The 20,035-nt window shown below is 42.5% G+C and overlaps 1 pseudogene; it reads right to left on the minus strand.

Annotated features, from left to right (window-relative positions):
• The window catches only part of LOC128584390 (60S ribosomal protein L31-like), a 43,241-nt pseudogene extending 23,417 nt beyond the window's left edge, over positions 1–19,824 (minus strand).
• Positions 19,825–20,035: the final 211 nt, after the last annotated feature.

Raw genomic sequence — 20,035 nt, forward strand, 5'->3', positions numbered from 1 at the left:
AAGCTGTCACCCTGGGTACAGTGACCTGGCATCACAGCTCACAGTAACCTCCAACTCCTGGGCTCAAGCGGTTCTCCTGCCTCTGCCTCCCAAGTAGCTGGGAATACAGGTGCCCCCCACGACGCCTGGCTATTTTTTTGGTTGCAGCCGTCATTGTTGTTTGGCAGGCCTGGGCTGGATTCGAACCCGCCAGCTCAGGTGTATGTAGCTGGCGACTTAGCCGCTTAAGCCATAGGCTTGGCGCCTACCTTTTGATTTTTAAAGATCATTTCAATTTAATAGATAATGCTAGCAGAAACAATTAAAAACATTTTAAGAGAAAAACAACTTTTGAAAGAATAAAATAATATTACTTAATTTTTTACATTTCCTTTACTTTACACTTCTAATGAAAATATATTTAAATTTTGTATACTTTGAGCTGATTATGTTTTATTTTTTCTATCCCCTAGGCATATTTAATTGCTATGTTTCATTTTTTATTCCTTTATATCATCACTGTCAATAGAAGACAAATTATGTAAAAATCCTGATTATGCCAACATGAGTGATTTTGCTAAAATGAAGGCAAGGAAAAAGCCTATGAATAAATATACAATAATTTTTAATATGTGTACCTTACTTTTTTTTTTTGAGCCTTCATGGTATTTTCTTAGTTATTGTATGTAGACATTTGTATTCTGCATTTAGTAGGTTTCGCCTGTAACCATTCTAAGATGCACCGTAGGTGTGGCCCCACCCATTGCCTTCCCTCCACTCTAACCTCCCCCCTCCATTCCCCTCCCTTGGCCCTTTCCCCATATTCTGTGCTATAGTTGGGTTATAGCCTTCATATGAAAGCTATAAATTAGCTTCGTAGTAGGGCTGAGTACATGGGATATTTTTTCTTCCATTCTTGAGATACTTTGCTAAGAAGAATATGTTTCAGCTCCATCCATGTAAACATGAAAGAGGTAAAGTCTCCATCTTTCTTTAAGGCTGCATAATATTCCGTGGTATACATGTACCACAATTTGCTAGTCCATTTGTGGGTCAGTGGGCACTTGGGCTTCTTCCATGACTTAGCAATTATGAATCGGGCTGCAATAAACATTCCGGTACAGATGTCTTTGTTATATTATGATTTTTGGTCTTCTAGGTATATACCTGTAAAGGAATTATAGGATCAAATGGCAGGTCTATTTTTAGATCTCTAAGTATTCTCCAAACATCCTTCCAAAAGGAATATATTAGTGTGCATTTCCACCAGCAGTGTAGAAGTGTGCCCTTTTCTCCACATTCACCCCAACATCTCTGGTTTTGGGATTTTGTTATGTGGGCTACTCTTACTGGGGTTAGGTGATATCTCAAAGTAGTTCTGATTTGCATTTCTCTGATGATTAAGGATGAGCTTTTTTTCATGTCTTTGTAGATCGTGCGTCTGTCTTCTTTAGAGAAGTTTCTCTTCAAGTCCTTTGCCCACCCTGAGATGGGATCACTTATTCTTTTCTTGCTAATATGTTTGAGTTCTCTGTGGATTCTGGTTATTAAACATTTATTGGAGGTATAACCTGCAAACATTTTCTCACATTCTGAGGGCTGTCTGCTTGCTTTACTTACTATGTTCTTGGCTGTGCAGAAGCTTTTTAGTTTGATCAGGTCCCAGTAGTATATTTTTGATACTGCTTCAATTGCCTGGGGAGTCCTCCTCATAAAACATTTACCCAGGCCGATTCCTTCAAGAGATTTCCCTGCACTTTCTTCAAGTATTTTAATAGTTTCATGTCTTAAGTTTAAATCTTTTATCCAGTGAGAGTCTATCTTAGTTAATGGTGAAAAGTGTGGGTCCAGTTTCAGTCTTTTACACATCGCCAGCCAGTTCACCCAGCACTATTTGTTAAATAGGGAATCTTTTCCCCACTGAATGTTTTTAATTGGCTTGTCAAAGATCAAATAATGGTAAGTAGCTGGATTCATCTCTTGGTTCTCTATTCTGTTCCAGACATCTACTTCTCTGTTTTTATGCCAGTACCATGCTGTTTTGATCACTATCGATTTATAGTACAGTCTCAGGTCTGATAGCGTGATTCCTCCTGCTTTGTTTTTATTTTTGAGTAATGTTTTGGCTATTCAAGATTTTTTCTGATTCCATATAAAACGAAGTATTGTTTTTTCAAGATCTTCAAAATATGACAGTGGAGCTTTAATAGGAATTGCATTAAAATTATATATTACTTTGGGTAGTATAGACATTTTAACAATGTTGATTCTTCCTAGCCATGAGCATGGTATGTTTTTCCATTTGTTAACATCTTCACCTATTTCTTTTCTTAAAGTTTCATGGTTCTCTCTATAGAGATCTTTCATGTTCTATGTTAGATAGACTCCCAAATATTTCATCTTCTTTGGCACTACTGTGAAAGGAATAGAGTCCTTGACTGTTTTTTCGGCTTGGCTATTGTTGGTATATATAAAGGCTACAGATTTATGGGTGTTGATTTTGTAGCCTGAGACATTGCTGTATTCCTTGATCACTTCTTAAGTTTTGTAGTAGAATCCCTAGTGTTTTCCAGATATCGATCATGTCATCTGCGAAGAGTGAAAGTTTGATCTCTTCTGACCCTATGTGGAGACCCTTGATCGCCTATTCTTCCCTAATTGCAATGGCTAAAACTTCCATTACAATGTTAAAGAGCAATGGAGACAATAGGCACAATATTTTATGAGGAGGACTCCCCAGACAATGCCTGGTTCCTGATCTAAGTGGAAATGATTTCAATTTAACTCCATTCAATATGATATTGGTTGTGGGTTTGCTGTAGATGGCCTCTATTAGTTTAAGAAATGTCCCTTCTATACCAATTTTCTTAAGTGTTCTGATCATGAAGGGATGCTGGATATTATCAAAAGCTTTTTCTGCATCAATTGAGAGAATCATATGGTCTTTATTTTTTAGTTTGTTTATGTGCTGAATTACATTTATACATTTATGTATATTGAACCAGCCTTGAGACCCTGGGATAAATCCCACTTGGTCATGGTGTATAATTTTTTTGATCTGTTGTTGGATTCTGTTTTTAGGCTCTTATTGAGTATTTTTTCATCAATATTCATTAGTGATATTGGTCTATAATTTTCTTTTCTTGTTGGGTCTTTTCCTGGTTTAGGGATCAAGGTGATGTTTGCTTCGTAGAATGTGTTGGGTAGTATTCCTTCTTTTTCTATATTTTGGAAGAGGTTTAGTAATATAGGTACTAGTTTTTCTTTAAAGGTTTGGTAGAATTCTGATGTAAAGCCTTCTGGTTTTGGGCTTTTCTTTTTAGGGAGATTTTGTATAGTTGATGCTATTTCAGAACTTAGGTCTATTCAACATTTCCACTTCGTTCTGGCTAAGTCTTGGTAGGTGGCATACTTTCAAGTATTGGTTGATTTCTTTCAGATTTTCATATTTCTGAGAGTAGTTTCTTGTAACATTCATTAAGGATTTTTTTAATTTCTGAGGGGTCTGTTGTTATTTCATCTTTACCATTTCTGATTGATGAAATTAGAGATTTTACTCTTTTTTTCCTGTTTAGGTTGGCCAAATCTGTTTTATTGATCTTTTCAAAAAACCAACTTTTGGATTTATTGATCTGTTGTATAATTCGTTTGTTTTCAATTTCATTTAATTATGCTCTGATTTTGGTTATTTCTTTTCTTCTGCTGGGTTTGGGGTTGGAGTGTTCTTCCTTCTCCAGTTGCTTGAGATGTCCCATTAAGTTATTAACTTCCTCTCTTTCCGTTTTCTTGAGGAAGGCTTGCAGTGCTATAAATTTCCCTCTTAGGACTTTGCGGTATCCCAGAGGTTCTGATAATTCATGTCTTCATTGTTGTTTTGTTTAAAAAATTTGGTGATTTCCTTCTTAATCTCATCTATAACCCATCTATCCTTCAGCATAAGGTTATTTAGCTTCCATGTTTTGTATGGGTATGCAGATTCCTGTTGTTTTATTATTTTAAAAGTTCAACTTTTATTCCATGATGGTCTGAGAAGATGCAAGGAATAATTTCTATTTTTAAAAATTTGCTGAGGTTAGATTTGTGGCCTAGGATGTGGTCGATTTTGGAGTATGTTCCGTGGGCTGCTGAGAAAAATGTGTATTCAGTTTTGTTGGGATGAAATGTTCTGTAGATGTCTGTTAAGTCCAGATGTTGAATGGTTAAGTTTAAACCTCAAATTTCTTTGCTTAGCTTCTTTTTGGAGGATTTATCCAGCACTGCTAAAGGGGTGTTAAAATCTCCAACTACTATGGAACTGGAGGAAATCAAGTTGCTCATGTCTGTTAGAGTTTCTCGTATAAATTGAGGTGCATTCTGGTTGGGTGCATAAATATTAATAATTGAAATCTTTAACAAATATGAAGTGTCCATCCTTATCCTTCCTTATTTTGGTTGGTTTAAAGCCTATTGTATCTGTGAATAGGATTGCAACGTCTGCTTTTTTCTGTTTTCCATTTGCCTAGAGTATAGATGACCATCCCTTCACCTTGAGTCTATATTTGTCTTTTAATGTAAGGTGAGATTCTTGTATGCAGCAGATATCTGGCTTGAGTTTTTGTATCCAGTCAGCCAACCTGTGCCTCTTTAGAGGACAATTTAAACCATTCACATTAATTGAGAATATTGATAAGCCTTTCAAGAGTCCGGTGGACATTTTTAATCCTTTTGCGACTGTGGAAGTTGGAGTTTGATCAAAATTTTCTGGGTGGGTTTACTTTTGTGGTGGAGGATTGCGCTGGTCTTTATGGAGGATAGGTCTGAGAATATCCTGGAGAGCTGGTTTAGTTATGGCAAATTTCTTCAACATGTGAATGTCATTAAAGTATTTAATTTCTCCATCATAAATGAAACTCAGTTTAGCTGGGTACAGGATCCTGGGTTGAAAGTTATTTTGTTTTAGGAGATTAAAAGTCAATGACCATCCTCTTCTAGCTTGAAAGGTTTCAGCAGAGAGATCTGCAGTTATTCTAATATTCTTCCCTTTGTAGGTATGGTTTTCTTTCGTCTGGCTGCTTTCAGAATTTTCTCCTTCATATTAGCTTTAGTGAAATTGATTATGATGTGTCTAGGGGATGTCTTATTCAAGTTGAGCCGTGCTGGAGTTCTGAAACTATCTGCTATCTGAATTTCAGAATCTCTTGGCATGTCTGGAAAGTTCTCTTTCATAATCTCATGGAGAAGAGACTCTGTGCCTTGTGAAGCTACTTTGTTGCTTTCGGGGATCCCTGTAAGATGAATATTGGTTTTCTTCGAATTATCCCCAAGCTCTCTGAGAGAGTGATCTGTTTTTGCCCTCCACTTCTCTTCCTCTCTGAGAGTTTGGGAGCATTCAAGAGCTTTGTCTTCAATGTCAGAAATCCTTTCTTCTGCTTGCTCCATTCTGTTACTGAGGGATTCTACGGTGTTTCTCAGATCTTTGAGGGCTGCAACTTCTTGTCTCAATGTGTCAAAATCTTTGGTCATTTGGTCTTTGAATTCTTGAGACATCTTTTGGGTTACTGCTTGGAATTCTAATTCGATTTTATTTGCTATCCAGATTCTGAATTCTGACATCTCAGCTATTTGTTTGTGCATGGGATCTTGTTCTGTGTCTGCCCCATTGTTCCTTGGGAGAGTTGATCTACTCTGATTATTCGTATTGCCAGAGTTTTTCCGTTGATTTTCCCTCATGATTGTTTTTCACCATTGCCTTATTGGGCTAACCACTATGAAAGACCACAAGTACTTCTAAAAGGGAGACCTGATTTACTCTTGCCAAAGGGCAGGGGAGCCAGGGAATGCTTCCCAGGGAAAACAGGAGTTTGCAATTGTGTCTTTACTGGCATGTCTGTTCAGCTCTGGAGTGTGACAAACCCGGATCCAGCAATAGGGTGGGGTGTGGTGCACATGGTTCTGGGGGTGCGTGGCGCCCAGTGACTTTGGCACAGAGGGCCCAAGGCTCCAGCAGTCTCTGGCCAGGAGAAGGGCTCCGCGCAGAGGCAGGGAGGGCTCTGGAGGGCACGCGGCTACCAGAGTCCCTTGCCAGATGAGCGGGCCAGTGTGGAGGCAGAGAGGGTACAGGGGGGAGGACGTGGGGTTGTGTGGCTCCTGCAGTTGCTGGTCTGGGCGTGTGGAGGCCCAGTGGGCACGGGTTGCGGCGCCACTCATATGCAAGTCCAGGCAGGTGCGGGTCGCAGGTCGCAGCACAGCTCTTCTGGAGGTCCAGCAATATGTGTGTCTTTCAAAATTACCCATTTAGATATCTTTGCCTTTCAATACAACACCTAGACATGAACAATCATAATTTAATTCACATCTCTGATATTTTGAAAATTTTCAGGCAGATTAAAAACTATAGCTGTATATACTTTTTTCACTTTGTTGTGATGAAGATATATTTGTTAAAAGAGGATGTTAGGATATATTTTACTTAAAATTTTGTAAGCTCGATCTATGGCATGGAGATATTTAGATACATGGCCTGGGAACCTCCATTTGTTTTCTCATCCTGGGCCTTGCAGATGTCAGAGCAGGGTGGCCCAGGGCTTCCCAGGGCTCTTGTGCCCGTATGAGCTATCTTGCTTCCACCCCGAGTCAAACCGAAATGAGAAGCCCAGCTTTGTTACTATCTTTTTGTTTGTTTGTTTGTTTGTTTGTTTGAGACAGAGTTTCACTTTGTCACCCTGGGAAGAGTGCCATTGTGTCACAGGTCACAGCAATCTCAAAGTTCTGGGCTCAAGCAATTCTCTTGCCTCAGCCTCCCAAGCAGCTGGGACTACAGGCTCTTGCCACAATGCCTGGCTATTTTTTAGAGACGGGGTCTCACTCTTTCTCAGGCTAGTCTGGAACTCCTGAGCTCAGGCAATCCACCCACCTCAGCCTCCCAGAGTGCTAGGACTACAGATGTAAGCTGCTGTGCCTGGCCTTCCTTTTTTTTTTTGCAGTTTTTGGCCAGGGCTGGGTTTGAACCCGCCACCTCTGGCATATGGGGCCAGTGCCCTAGTCCTTTGAGCCACAGGTGCCGCCCCCTTCCTTTTTTGTTTTTTTTTTTTTTTTTTTTTTTTAGACAGAGTCTCACTCTGGCACCCTGGGTAGAGTGCAGTGGCATCATAGCTCACAGCAACCTCAAACTCCTGGGCTTGAGCAATCCTCTTGCCTCAGCCTCCTGAGTAGCTGGGACTACAGGCACCTGCCACAACACCCAGCTAGTTTTTCTCTTTTTAGTAGAGATAGGGTCTCACTCTTGCTTAGGCTAGTCTCCAACTCCTGAGTTCAAGCCCCCTGGGCCGCCCAGAGGGCTAGGATTACAGGCATAAGCCACTGCACCCAGCCTCCTTGTTACTATCTTTGAGAAGAAATCCATTTACACTCAGCATTTAGTATGTTCAGCGACTTTGCCAGAGTGTTGTCGAGAACAGGTTGTGGAGAAAGGTTACAAATTGCACAACATTCCACAGTATTTATGACCCTACCATTCTCCCCATTTCTACCTGGAGATGTCAGGAAAGGCTTCCTAGGAGAGATGACATTTGACTAGCTATTGAAAGCTGAGGATGAATTAAGCCCAACATAGTGACAGGCAAGAAAATTCCAGGCAGAGGAAACAGCATGGTCAAATGAGGAAACATCTGGTATAATTGAAAAAAAATGCAAGTCATTGGCATGGCTGGAGTGGAAGAGATGAGCTGGGGGACAAAGCTAGTATGTCCCCCAACATGAAGTGGCTTGTTCTGTGTCAGGTTTAACAAGAACTAATTTTTTAGAATTACCTTCTCTATACAGTTCTGAGTTCACATCAGCTACAAGAGAAATTTGTGTGAGATTTGGAAGGTGGGAATAAAACTCAGCCATAATTTTTATGTTCTGAAGGTCAATGCAAAGCCCCAGGCACTGTGGACACAGCTTCCATTGATCCAGTTGTTCTTGTGGCGCCCAGTTCATCCTCAAAGTTCTAACTTGTCCTGCGTCTCAGTTATATCCAGACTCCCTAACAACCAATCTAAGTAACAATCTAAGCTAACATCAGTGATGAGACTCCTCTACCATCTCCCACAACTATATATGGTCTATGCCCTGTAATAAATTCCTTCTCCTCTGATGCTCACGCTGGTTCTTTGATTGAACCTTGAGTGACATAGCCAGGATCATGAAGAACTTTGTATTCTACACTGAGAAGTTTGGGCTTTATCTTACAGACTGTTTTCCCTCATATTTCAGGTATTTGAGGAGTACTGGGGCAGAAGTGATGCCAAGTGACACTGCAGCGTCTCTCTCACTTCTCTGATCAGTCAGCTGAATGCAGAATGTTCCAAAGCCCAGGGGTGGAAGAGGGTTCACAGCCACTAGCCATAAGGAACCTGTGTTCCTGAATAACTCCTTGGACAGAAGGCTCCACTGACTTGCACTGGGCTGTGACTCGAGATGTAGAACTTTATTATGCAAAACTGGTGATATCTGAAATTGTTTGCTAGAATGAGTAGCTGTGATAATAACCATCTTCACAGTTTTAGCCCTAACTTTTCATCATTTGTACCATTACTGAGTTAATCACTTAAAGAAAATCAATTCACTCTTTATAGTCTTCATTCATTTCAAAAGAGAACTTTGTATCACTACCCACAACTGCAAAAGAAGTATTACTCATGGTAGAGTGAAGGTTATGGTAAAAAACAAAAACATCAAAAATCAAACAATAATACAATACTCATATTCTCGGTGTATCTTGTTCCTGCCAAGAGCTCTGGAGCCCAAACCATCTCTTGTTTTGTTATGAAGGGAGATTAGCAAGTGCTTGATAAGTGTTAGACAGAATAGCTCCAAACTGAGACTTTCTCTTGTAATGTTCTTGAACCACCACATTATCATGATTATGTAATCACACCATACTTTATGAAGCTACACTAGGGAAAGAAAGCCGAGGAATAATTTGTAAACATTTCTTATTATAGAAAATTTCAGGCACACATGCATAAATGTCATGAGAATAGCATCATAAACCCCCATGTATGCATTACCCAATTTCAACAGCTACCAGCTTTGTGTCATTCTTATTATATCTCCTACCCCCTACACATACCTTACTTCCTTTTCTTTTTTTTTTTGGCTGGGGCTGGGTTTGAACCCACCACCTCTGGCATATGGGACTGGCGCCCTATTCCTTGAGCCACAGGTGCCGCCCACTTACTTCCTTTTCTTGCTGGGATATCTTTTTTATTTTAATTTAATTTTTATTTTTTTTGCGGTTTTTGGCTGGGGCTGGGTTTGAACCCGCCACCTCCGGCATATGGGGCCGGCACCCTACTCCTTTGAGCCATAGGTGCTGCCCTATTTTTATTTTTTTAGAGACAGGTATTCACTGTGTTGTCCATGCTGGTCTCGAACTCCTGAGCTCAACTGATCCTCCCTCTTTGGCCTCCCAAGTAGCTAGAACTATACCTTCTTGCTGAAATATCTTTAAATAAATTTCAGACATCATATAATTTCACCCACAAATACTTCAATATGTACTTCTAACCATAAGGGTATTGAAAAATATTCACAATATTTTATGGTACTTAAAGAACTAACAATTCCTTATTACCGTTTCATATTTATTCTATGTTCAATTTGCCCTAATTACCACAAAAATGCAGTTTTTCAGTTGCTTTGTTGAAGCACATATTGTATTTGGTTGATACGTACTTAGTGTGTTTCAACCTGGTGGTGGAGTGATTGTCAAAAATGTCCTCTCTCCTGGCAGCGCCCATAGCTCAGTGGGTAGGGCGCCAGCCACATACACTGAGGCTGGCGGGTTCAAACCTGGCCCAGGCCTGCTAAACAACAATGACAACTGCAACAACAACAACAACAAATAGCCAGGCATTGTGGCAGGTACCTGTAGTCCCAGCTACTTGGGAGGCTGAGGCAAGAGAATTGCTTAAGCCCAAGAGTTTGAGGTTGCTGTAAGCTGTGACATCATAGTACCCTACCCAGGGTGACAGCTTGAGACTCTGTCTTAGAAAAAAATAAATAAATAAAACAATAAAATGTCCTCTCTCTTGTCTCTACACCCTCGGAAAGGTGACCTGGTAGCTTGTCTTGTTGAGAATGGAGGTTCTTTCCAACCACTGAGTCTGGGCTCAGTCAGGGGACTTGCTTGAGCTAATATGATGCAACAGAAGTGAAGCTGAGTTATTTTAGCTTGATACAACTTGTTCCACATGTTCTCTTGGACCACTGCCTCAGCCAGGAAAGCAGCCATCTGTGGGTTGAAAGGCCATGTCGAGGAAAGCTATCCCAGGTGAGGACATTCTAGACCAGCTCATTCGCTCTGACCAGCCAGCTGACCATGTCCAGCACAAATCAGCTGAACTTGACCCAGACCAAAAGAGTCATGGCCTCACGTGTAAGCATAAAATTCCAGTGTAGTTTATTACATAGTTTTATTGTGGCATACAGATAAGTAATACACAGCTACAAAAATTTTCCTCTCTTAAAAATGCCATTTATTTGCTGAAAACCGTCAGTCTTGGTCCTTTAGTTTCCAACATTACAGACATTATAGAGTTTTGCTAATTACATCCCATGTGCTATTTATTGTTAGCACTATTCCTTGTAACCTGGTAGTTGAACTGCAGGCTGGATTAGACTCACATTGGACTGTTGACAAGTATATTATATATAGGGATACTTGCCTATACCACATCAGGAAGCACCCAGTGTCCGGTTATCCCATTTGGAGTGATGTTAAGTTTGGTCAATAGGTTCAGTGAATAATTTCATACAAGGTCAAGATAGCTAGGAGAGACTTCATGGAGGAGTTGGGCTTGAGTTGGACCTCTTTGAAAGATAGGGGGGATTTAGATAAGTAGAAAGAAGGAGAAAAGATTCCAAATGAGAAGGGAAACATGGGTAGCATGAGTCAGAGAGTGTTTGGAAAGTACAGAGCAATAATTAGTCAAAGCTCACTTATATCAGTTTCCTTTGTTATCTGCTGGTATAGAGGTCAGGGCAGGAACAAGATTTTATCTCAGGTTCTAATTCTAATGAGTTGGTAATGGGTACATGGAGTACTTTGTTGATACCTTGTGAAACTGCATTCCTGCTTGCTGTAATTGACTAGTGATGTCAGTCATGGGTCTGGGATGCTGAATGATGGTATGATGGCTGTGAATCTGTCAGATCAACAACTCTGCCCTTGCCTCAGGGTCTTTGACGTGGGACCCTAGAAGGAAATAAGAACTGAATGGGATATCTGATGTGGACTGTATTCACTTTTTTGTTTTTGCTAATGGAACCTTAGGTATAGGGTGGCAGAGATTGATTTAGACGTGAATAATAGCCCACTTGGAGACATAAAGAGAACTCTGCTCTTGGGGCTTCTGCAGAATTTTTTTTTTTTTTTTCTGAATTAAAAGAAATGTTTGAAGAGATGCGTTCCACCTCTGCTTCCTTTGGAGGTGGTTGTAGGAGTGTACGATGGCTGGCAGTGGCAGTGGCAGCCATCTTGTGACAAGGATGTCAGAGGAAATATGGAAACAACCTGGGTCTTTCATGAAGCTATTGAGTCATGAACCAACCCTGCAACCTCTTATTGCCAAATCTGTTGTTATGCAAAAAATTAAGCGTTATTATTTATCCCATGTTACTTGTGGCCAGAGACATCCCAAAGGACATAGTGACCATCCTTCATGCTTCATGGGCATTGCCTAGGCTGGTGTTCTCAAACCCATGGCTGAGTGAGTCATGAAATCCACTTAGTGGGTCATGACCAACATTAAAATAAATGAAATAGTATAGATAACATGAATGTATGGCAAAAAGGATAAATATTGTTTTGCAAAACTCTTGTTTTGCTAAACTCTTGTTTTGCTTACGTGTGTCCTCATAAGTGTGAGGTTCCCCAGCAGGCATTCAGGAGACAGAGGAGAGAGCACACTGCGGATTAGTTCCTGGGAAAAGAGCAGAAGGAAGCAGGGCAGAAACTGACCCAGGGTACAGGGAACCTGGAAATTAGGGCAGCTCCTCAGAATTGTCTGGAGTTGAGCCCAGATAGCCAGACCTTTGTACTGCTCCCGTCCAATCAATCACCAGACTTGGGCCAGCCCAGACTGGCAAGACTTGAGCAAGGTGGACCTCTGCAGGTGGGGCAGGGCCCAGCCCAGGAGCTCACAGCTGAAGGCTCTCTGAGGACAACAGTCCCCGCAGCTGGAGCAATCTGGTCCTCCTAAAAAGGAAATGGAGCAGTTGCGGTTCATCACAGCGTGGGAACTGGATTGTGATGCAAATGTCTTCCTTATTGTGGGGCCTGGTCAAAGTGGTTTGCAAGCCTCTGGCTGGGCTGTGTTATACCTCTGGTTGAGATATTTTTCTACTAATTGCCCTGTGGCAGTGGTGTCACTTTTTCCAAAGCTCTGTTTGAGCAAAGTAGCCCTGTCTTGGTGAGATAGCACCCACCCCAACCGCCCCTGGAGGGTGTATTTGAACATCAATGCCAAGTGGAGCTGTTGGTGCCTCCAATGTGTTGAGAAATGGCAACTGCTGCCAATATCCCCAAATAAAAAGGACTAAGGAGGAGGATGAAAACCACGTGGTGTCATCATTACCTCTGATGAATACACACACAGGGGCCCTTTGGGCTGCCGGGGTCCCCTTTGATCCTGTTTTTGTTGCCTTCTTCTTTACTCTTGGTTCCCATTTCCCTTCCCTAAGAAGATTGTCCTTAGCAAATTGTATTTTAAGTCCTATAATTATGAATGGCTTAAAACTGGGCAAGAATCTGGAGGAGCTGGTGGGGCTGTTGGTTTGTAAACCTGCCATTAGTGTCTCGTTGTTGCCTGGAACGGCAGGGAACAGAGTGTAAAACCCACACGGGCCGTGCATCTGTCTTCTGATCAGAAACAGAGCCCAGTGCACCTTGGCAGAGCTAGAATTACCCGGGCTTGCTGTGTGCCAACATCCCCTGCAGAGCGTGCTAAAACTGCAGATTCCGGGGCAGCTCCAAAAGTTTAGTGACTTGGGTTCTCCACGGGTCTGCAACCTAGGAATCTGCAATAAAAAAATCTTCTCACTGAAATAACTTCCCTTTTACAAAAAAGTTGCAAGAATAGTTCAAAGGAGTTGCATATACTTTGTCCCCTTTGCTTTGTCATTTCACTTTCCACACATAAAATGCATATCATTTTTTTCCCTGAATCATTTTGAGTAGTTACAAACACGATGCCTCTCTTTACCTGAGCTTACCTCCTGAGACAAGGGCATTCTCTTACTATCAAGCATAATTATCAAATCCAGGATATTTAGACTTACTACAATACTATGATCTAACCCACAGGACATGGAAAATTTCTCTGGTAAATTTTCCCATAGTAAATTCTCCTCTCCTGCCACCTTTTTTTTTTTTCTTTTTAATGATCAGCCAGTGCTTTCAATTGATTTTTATTTGTTTATTTTTTTGGTTCCTTTTCATCTAGAACTGTTGCTCAGCCTTTTCCGCACTCCAGTCATTCATGACCTTGGCATTTTTGAAGAGTCTAGACCAGTTGGTCTGGTAGAAATGCCCCTCAATTTGTATTAGTCTGGGGAACAGGGCATTGACCTTGAAACCTTTGAGAGGATTGGCCAGTCCTGTCTAAGATGCACATACTGATGACTATTATCTCTCAACAATTCAAAGGACTTTATAAAAAACAAAACAAAACAACAAACCTTTGCAGGGCACCAGATTTAATTCCTCAGAGGGGTTTAAAATTGGGGACTTTTAAAGATGGGATTTGCTCAGAACTCATATCTGGGAGGTTTCTTAATTGCCTAGGTTGCTAAGCTGGCTGAATCTTAAGGGATCCTGCTGGGCTTTTAATTTCTTTGACTTTGATCCTCTGGAAGTAGGGAGGGTTCTGGCAAGGTGGAGGAGCAGAGTGGTTGGCTGGAAGCAGAGGACAGACAGAGGTCAAGGTTGAGTAGGGATAGAAACTGCAACCAAGTTGCCCTGGCACACAAAGTACTAGTAAGTGTTGGGTCCTGTGGAATGATCTCCTCTCCCAGGACTCTCGCCCTTTGTGATTTGAAAAAGGATTAGCTCCATTGCACAGATGTGGTGACCAAGGCTCAGAAGGTGATGTCATTTATCCCTCATTGCTTAGTTCAGAAATAGCTGAGCTGGGATTTGAACCTTAGCCTGCCTGACTACGAAGCCTGTGTTTGTTTAACCATTACAGTACCCCATCACCAAAAAGCAGATAAGATCAAGAAAGTTCTGGAAGGAACCCAAAGACAGAGGCTGAGGAGCATGCAATTAGTCTCAGTCACTGTGATGTGCCAGTGTTGGGGTGTGTCCCCAGTCCCTAAAGTGGGCTTTAGACCTCACTCTCCATCTGCAGCTGTCCTGGGAGGTTTGGCCAATCCTCTCAAAGGTTTCAAGGTCAATGCCCTGTTCCCCAGACATGCTAGAGCCAGACAAATTGAATTCAAATTCTGGCTCTGCCATTAACCAGTAGTGTGACCCCAGGTGATATGGGGTGTCACATGGTGTCCTCCGCAGATCCCTGTCAACTGCTCAGCACCTGGGAAGCTACATCTATAGACTCCCTTGCCCTCTGCTGCTGGCCAGTCAGGGCCCTAGAGCGGTGCCAAGGGTGGGAGGAGAGGGAGGTCATGGCATTCATCTCCCAGCCCCTCCTGACAGGGGCACCATGCATTCTTCTACTGAGATCCAGGGTTTCAGCTGGGCCTCTCTCCTAGCCAGGGCAGTTGCTCTGCATAGGTTCTGGAAGCCTCCACCTCCCTGTCTGCTTCAAGGATAAGGCGGTGAGCTCCCTGCGGTTGCTATCCTCAGGTGATCGCACTGTCTTTTGCAGGTGTTTCATAGCCTGCCCATATCTTTGTCAATAAATCCTTCAGGCAGCGCCAGTAGGAAAGGTGCCGGCCACAATAAACCCAGGCTGGTGGGTTGGAACCAGCCTGGGCCTGCTAAACAAAAATGACAACTACAAAAAAAACCCCAAAACACCAGGCATTGTGGCGGGCACCTGTAGTCCCAGCTACGTGGGAGGCTGAGACAAGAGAATCACTTCAGCCCAAGAATTTGAGGTTGCTGTGAGCTGTGATGCCATGGTACTCTACCGAGAGTGACATAGTGAGACTCTGTCTCAAAAAAAAAAAAAACTCTTCAATAAACTCAGCCATGTCATTAATTTTTCTAGGAGGAGGAGGAGGGAGACAGAGAAGACTTCCCAGAATAGGTGCTTTTGATATGATCCTGGGAAGATGAGCAGGATGAAGACAGGCAGAGGAGGGGAAAGGCATTCTAAGGAGAGGGATCACCATGTGCAAAGTCACCCCCTCATACCAATAGCTATTTTCATTGGGTGTTTACTATGAGCTAAGGCTTATCCTAAGCTCTTTGCACGCATCAGCTCCTCATAACAATACTAGAAGGTGGGTACAATCACCATCTCACTTTACAGATGAGGAAACTGAAGTACAGACAGCTCAGGCAACTTGTTCAAGGTTGGGAAGACAGTGAGACTCTGGGGCCCAGGCTATAGCCACTACCATTCCTCTGAGGCATGAAGGCAAACGTGGTCTGAATGGAATTTCATGAACAAGAGGGCAGGGCTGGGCTAGCCCAGCCCTGGCTTTGGGACCAGAAACCTTTGGAGCACATTTGGCTGGGTGACAGAATGAGGGTGAGGTATTTTGCTCTGACTTATGCCCAGGATCACCTGCTCCAATTCTTGCTCAGCTATTTCCAAGCCTTGTCACCTTGGCAACTTGCCTAACTTCTCTGTGCCTTAACTTCTCCTACTGTAAAGTGGAGAAAACCACATACTTGCCTCATGTGGTTGTTGTGAGGGTTAAGGCATTAATGTATAAAGAACTCAGAACAGCATCTGGTAAACAGTGCATTACAGTGATGTTCAATATTATTATCGTCATCATCATTATCATCATCATCATCATCTGTTTGACAACCCATAGGTGTGTGTGGCTGAGGAAATCAAGCACTTTGGTGAATTCACTCCTCCCCCTGTTGCCTAGGTCTCAGCTGGTGTCTACAGAGTCATTTTACTTCTTTGTCCTCTTCAGCCAAACAGAGACCTTTCTCCAACTCAGCTTGGCCTTCAGATACTTTCAGGAGGTTACCTACTCCTGGCCTTGAACTTTGAGTCCTTAAATTTTGGGATGAGCTGAGAGCTCTTATGAAATGCTAGTATCTTTGGGAGGGCCAGCCTAGGTCCAGTTCACAGACAGAAACTGTTCTGATATCACAAGGTCTTATTGACTCACACCTGTACTCAGTGCTTTTACTGAGCACCAATGGAAAAAAAGCAAAGCAGGGAAAGAGGGCTGGAGAGGGACTGGGAAGGGGCAAGAGGGGTGGTGTGTGAATATTTTTAGGCTCAAGAAAGTACATCTTCCTGGGATGCTCTGGAATATTCTGGGGTACCTGGCATAGCCAGGTAAAATCCCCTGGGAACTTGTTTTTGACATGGACATCATTTCTAAGGGGTCTCCTCTTGGTAACTCCTGCTCTCCCTCAATCTGTTCTCCACACTGCAGTCAGTGAGGTCTTTCCAAATCTGATAACATCACCCAAGACTAACGTCCGCACCGCCAGAGCTGACTTATGTTGTCCCCTTCACTTCCAGCCTCTCCAGTCTCAGCTCCTGCCATAGTGAGACCCGGTCAGCTCTGCTCCTTTCTGCCCAGAATACCCTTCCCACTCTCTTTGTCTTGGTGATGCCTGCTCCTCATGTCAGGTGGAACGTTTTTTCCTCCAGGAAGCCTTCCATAACTAGTTCAGACTCCCAGTTATAATCTGCCATCCTGGGACTTTTCCTACTTAAGCACTCATCACAGTTGGTAATTATATAATCCTCCAAGGGCAGGGAGCTGGGCTGTCTTGTTCACAGCTGTCTTGAGCCCAGCTCCTAGAATAATGGGTGGCACTTACTAGAAACTTTATTATGTTTATTGGTGAATGAATGATTGGACCAACAGAGAGGAAATAAGAAACCATCAAGGAATCAGTCAAATAGGTGAGGTAGGAGAAAGGTTCTTATACAATCTGAGAAGTATGACAATAAAGGTACGAGATACCAGATGCTGAGTAGAAACTCAGAAGAGGTAACATGTAGCTCTGCTTGGCTGCAGAAAGCGTTGGGCATTCAGTGGGAACCATGTATTTCATCTTCTTCCCTTTTTGTCTTGGCAGCCAGATGTCTGCCCATTCTTATGCTTGTTTATCTTTCTTTTATCTTTTTATCCAAAGCTGCCTTAGGGCCCTGATTAAAGGTGGTAGGATGTCAACCAGAAATGAACAGAAAACAGCACAAGGATTTCTCTTGAGAGAACAGCTGTTTGCCAAACCCATTTTAAAAAACGTGGTCCAGCAATCCGCCCTTTCCCTTCCTCATATTATAGATGAGGAAACTAAGGCCCAGTTGTCTTGTTAGTGGCAAAACTGCACTGAGCCAGGCTGCCAGTGTTGTCTATGAGAACATAACAGCCAGAAGGTTAGACGTGTATTCCTTAAGTGTCATTTCTCTCTTAAAACAAAAATCAATGTATTAATTTTTTGAGTAGGAAATATATTCACATAGTTCCAAAAAATGTATGAAAAAGTGTCCTGTCCTCCCACCCCAGGTAGTCCCCATTCTGAATGTCTTGTCTGTCCTCCCCACTATCTTTATGCAGATATAGGCAAATATGAAAAGTAGATCATTTTTAAAAGTTTAAAAGGAGTTAACTGGAATGCCAGTAGTGATTGCTTCTAGAACTATAAGAAGCAGAGGAAATAAAAGGTGGAGCCTGGTTTCTTAGCCTGGTTGCCTGAGTTCAAATCCTAAACTGTGCACTTGTCAGTTGGAGGAAAATTGCTCTGTGCCTCAGTTTCATCATCTGTAAAATGGGTATAATGATGATATCCAGGCATGAGATTATATTTGCTACTATTTACAAAGCACTTGCCATGAGTCTAACACAGAATGAATCTGAAGTAAATGTTTTATTCTTCTAACCATATGAACACTAAAAGAGATCCCTGTTTTCCTGTTTCCACCCTGACCTACAGATTGAGAATTTCTTGGGGCTAGAGTCTGCTGCCTGCCTTTAAAAATATATATTTTGGGCGGTGCCTGTGGCTCAGCGGGTACGGGCGCCGGTCCCATATGCCGGAGGTGGCGGGTTCAAACCCAGCCCCGGCCAAATTAAAAAAAAAAATAAATAAATAAATAAATAAAAATATATATTTTATTTTATTTTTTTAATTAAAAATCTTCTGTGGGGGCGGCGCCTGTGGCTCAGTGAGTAGGGCGCCGGCCCCATATGCCGAGGGTGGCGGGTTCAAACCCAGCCCCGGCCAAACTGCAACAACAACAACAACAAAAAAAAATAGCCAGGTGCTGTGGCGGGCGCCTGTAGTCCCAGCTACTTGGGAGGCTGAGGCAAGAGAATCACTTAAGCCCAGGAGCTGGAGGTTGCTGTGAGCTGTGTGATGCCACGGCACTCTACCAAGGGCCATAAAGTGAGACTCTGTCTCTACAAAAAAAAACAAAACAAACAAAAAAAAATCTTCTGTGATAAAAAATAAGATTAAAAAAGCAAAAAATATTTTGTAATAGAAAATTTCAAACATATATAAAACTAGAGAGAATAGAGATGGGAGGATTACTTGAGCTCATGAGTTTAAGATCAGCCTGAGCAAGAGCGCGACCCTGTCTCTATGAAAAATAGAAAAACTAGCTGGGTGTTGTGGGGGGTGCCTGGAGTCCTAGCTATTTGAGAGGCTGAGCCGCAAAAGGATTGCTTGAGCCCAAGAGTTTGAGGTTGCTGTGAGTTATGATGCCACAGCACTCTCTCCACGGTGATAGATGAGACTGTCTCAAAATAATAATAATAAATAAATAAAGGTAGAGAGAATACTATAACAAACTCCTCATACGCCCTATTGCTCACGTCAATGTTGTGGTGAGCAACAACATTTTTAACAAGGCCTTGGTGCAAACTAAATCATGAGAAGCCCCCAGTGGAATCCCAGGATGTTTCTGAGGCTGCTGGATACATCATAGTTTGTTAGGACCCACGACAAATTGTTAGTGTTGAAATCAGAAAATGTGATAAAAACCTTTTTTCTCGGCCCAGCACGGTGCCTCACACCTGCAATCCTAGGACTCTAGGAGGCTAAGGTGGGTGGTATTGGCTGAGCTCAGGAGTTCTAGACCAGCCTGAGCAAGAGTGAGACCCCATCTCTAAAAAAGTAGTTGGGTGTTGTGGTAAGTGCCTGTAGTCCCAACTACTTGGAAGGCTGAGGCAAAAGGACTGCCTGAGCCCAGTAGTTTGAGATGCTGTGAGCTGTGATGACACCACGGCACTCTACTGAGGGTGACAAAGTAGGACTCTGTTAAAAAAAAAAAAACCCACCTTTTTTCTCTTCCAAGGAAAACTGCTCCTTAGAAGGGGGTTTGCTGTTCAGCCTCAGAGCCCAAGGACCATTTCCTACCTCCCTATCCTCCCGTCTACCAAAAGGCCCAAGATTCCAACCAACCCTGTTCTGGGGTCCCTGCAATTGACAGTGACCCCTCATGTGCCTCTCCTATTTACTATCAAGTGAGGCCCAGCTGTGCATCACCCAGGCTTCTGCAAGCAGGTTTGAAAAACAAATGAATTGTGTAAGTTAATTTAAGGGCCACCTTTGACTTCCTTAGGAGCATAAATAGTCCTCGAGGATTTCAGGTTGATTTCTGGATGCAAAGGGAGACACTAATTTACCTCTGACTGTTCTCTGGGCGTTAAAGCAAGTCCTGATGATCTCTTTGGGAAGCTCCCTGTCATCACGGAGAGGCCCATGTTTACCAGGTAATGAGCCTGACTGAACTTGGACATGCCCTGCTTTGGCACAGGAAAACAGTGACTTCTTCCTGCTAATTTGCTATCAAGATGTTTTACTAATCATGATAATAATCGCTAATATTAATTGCTTGATTGCTATGCTCTTTATACTCACTAACTCAATTAATTCTCACCACAACCTATGAGGCAGAACTATTGTTACTCTCAA

The sequence above is a fragment of the Nycticebus coucang genome, chromosome 4 (genome assembly GCF_027406575.1).
Source record: "Nycticebus coucang isolate mNycCou1 chromosome 4, mNycCou1.pri, whole genome shotgun sequence".
NCBI lineage: Eukaryota > Metazoa > Chordata > Mammalia > Primates > Lorisidae > Nycticebus > Nycticebus coucang.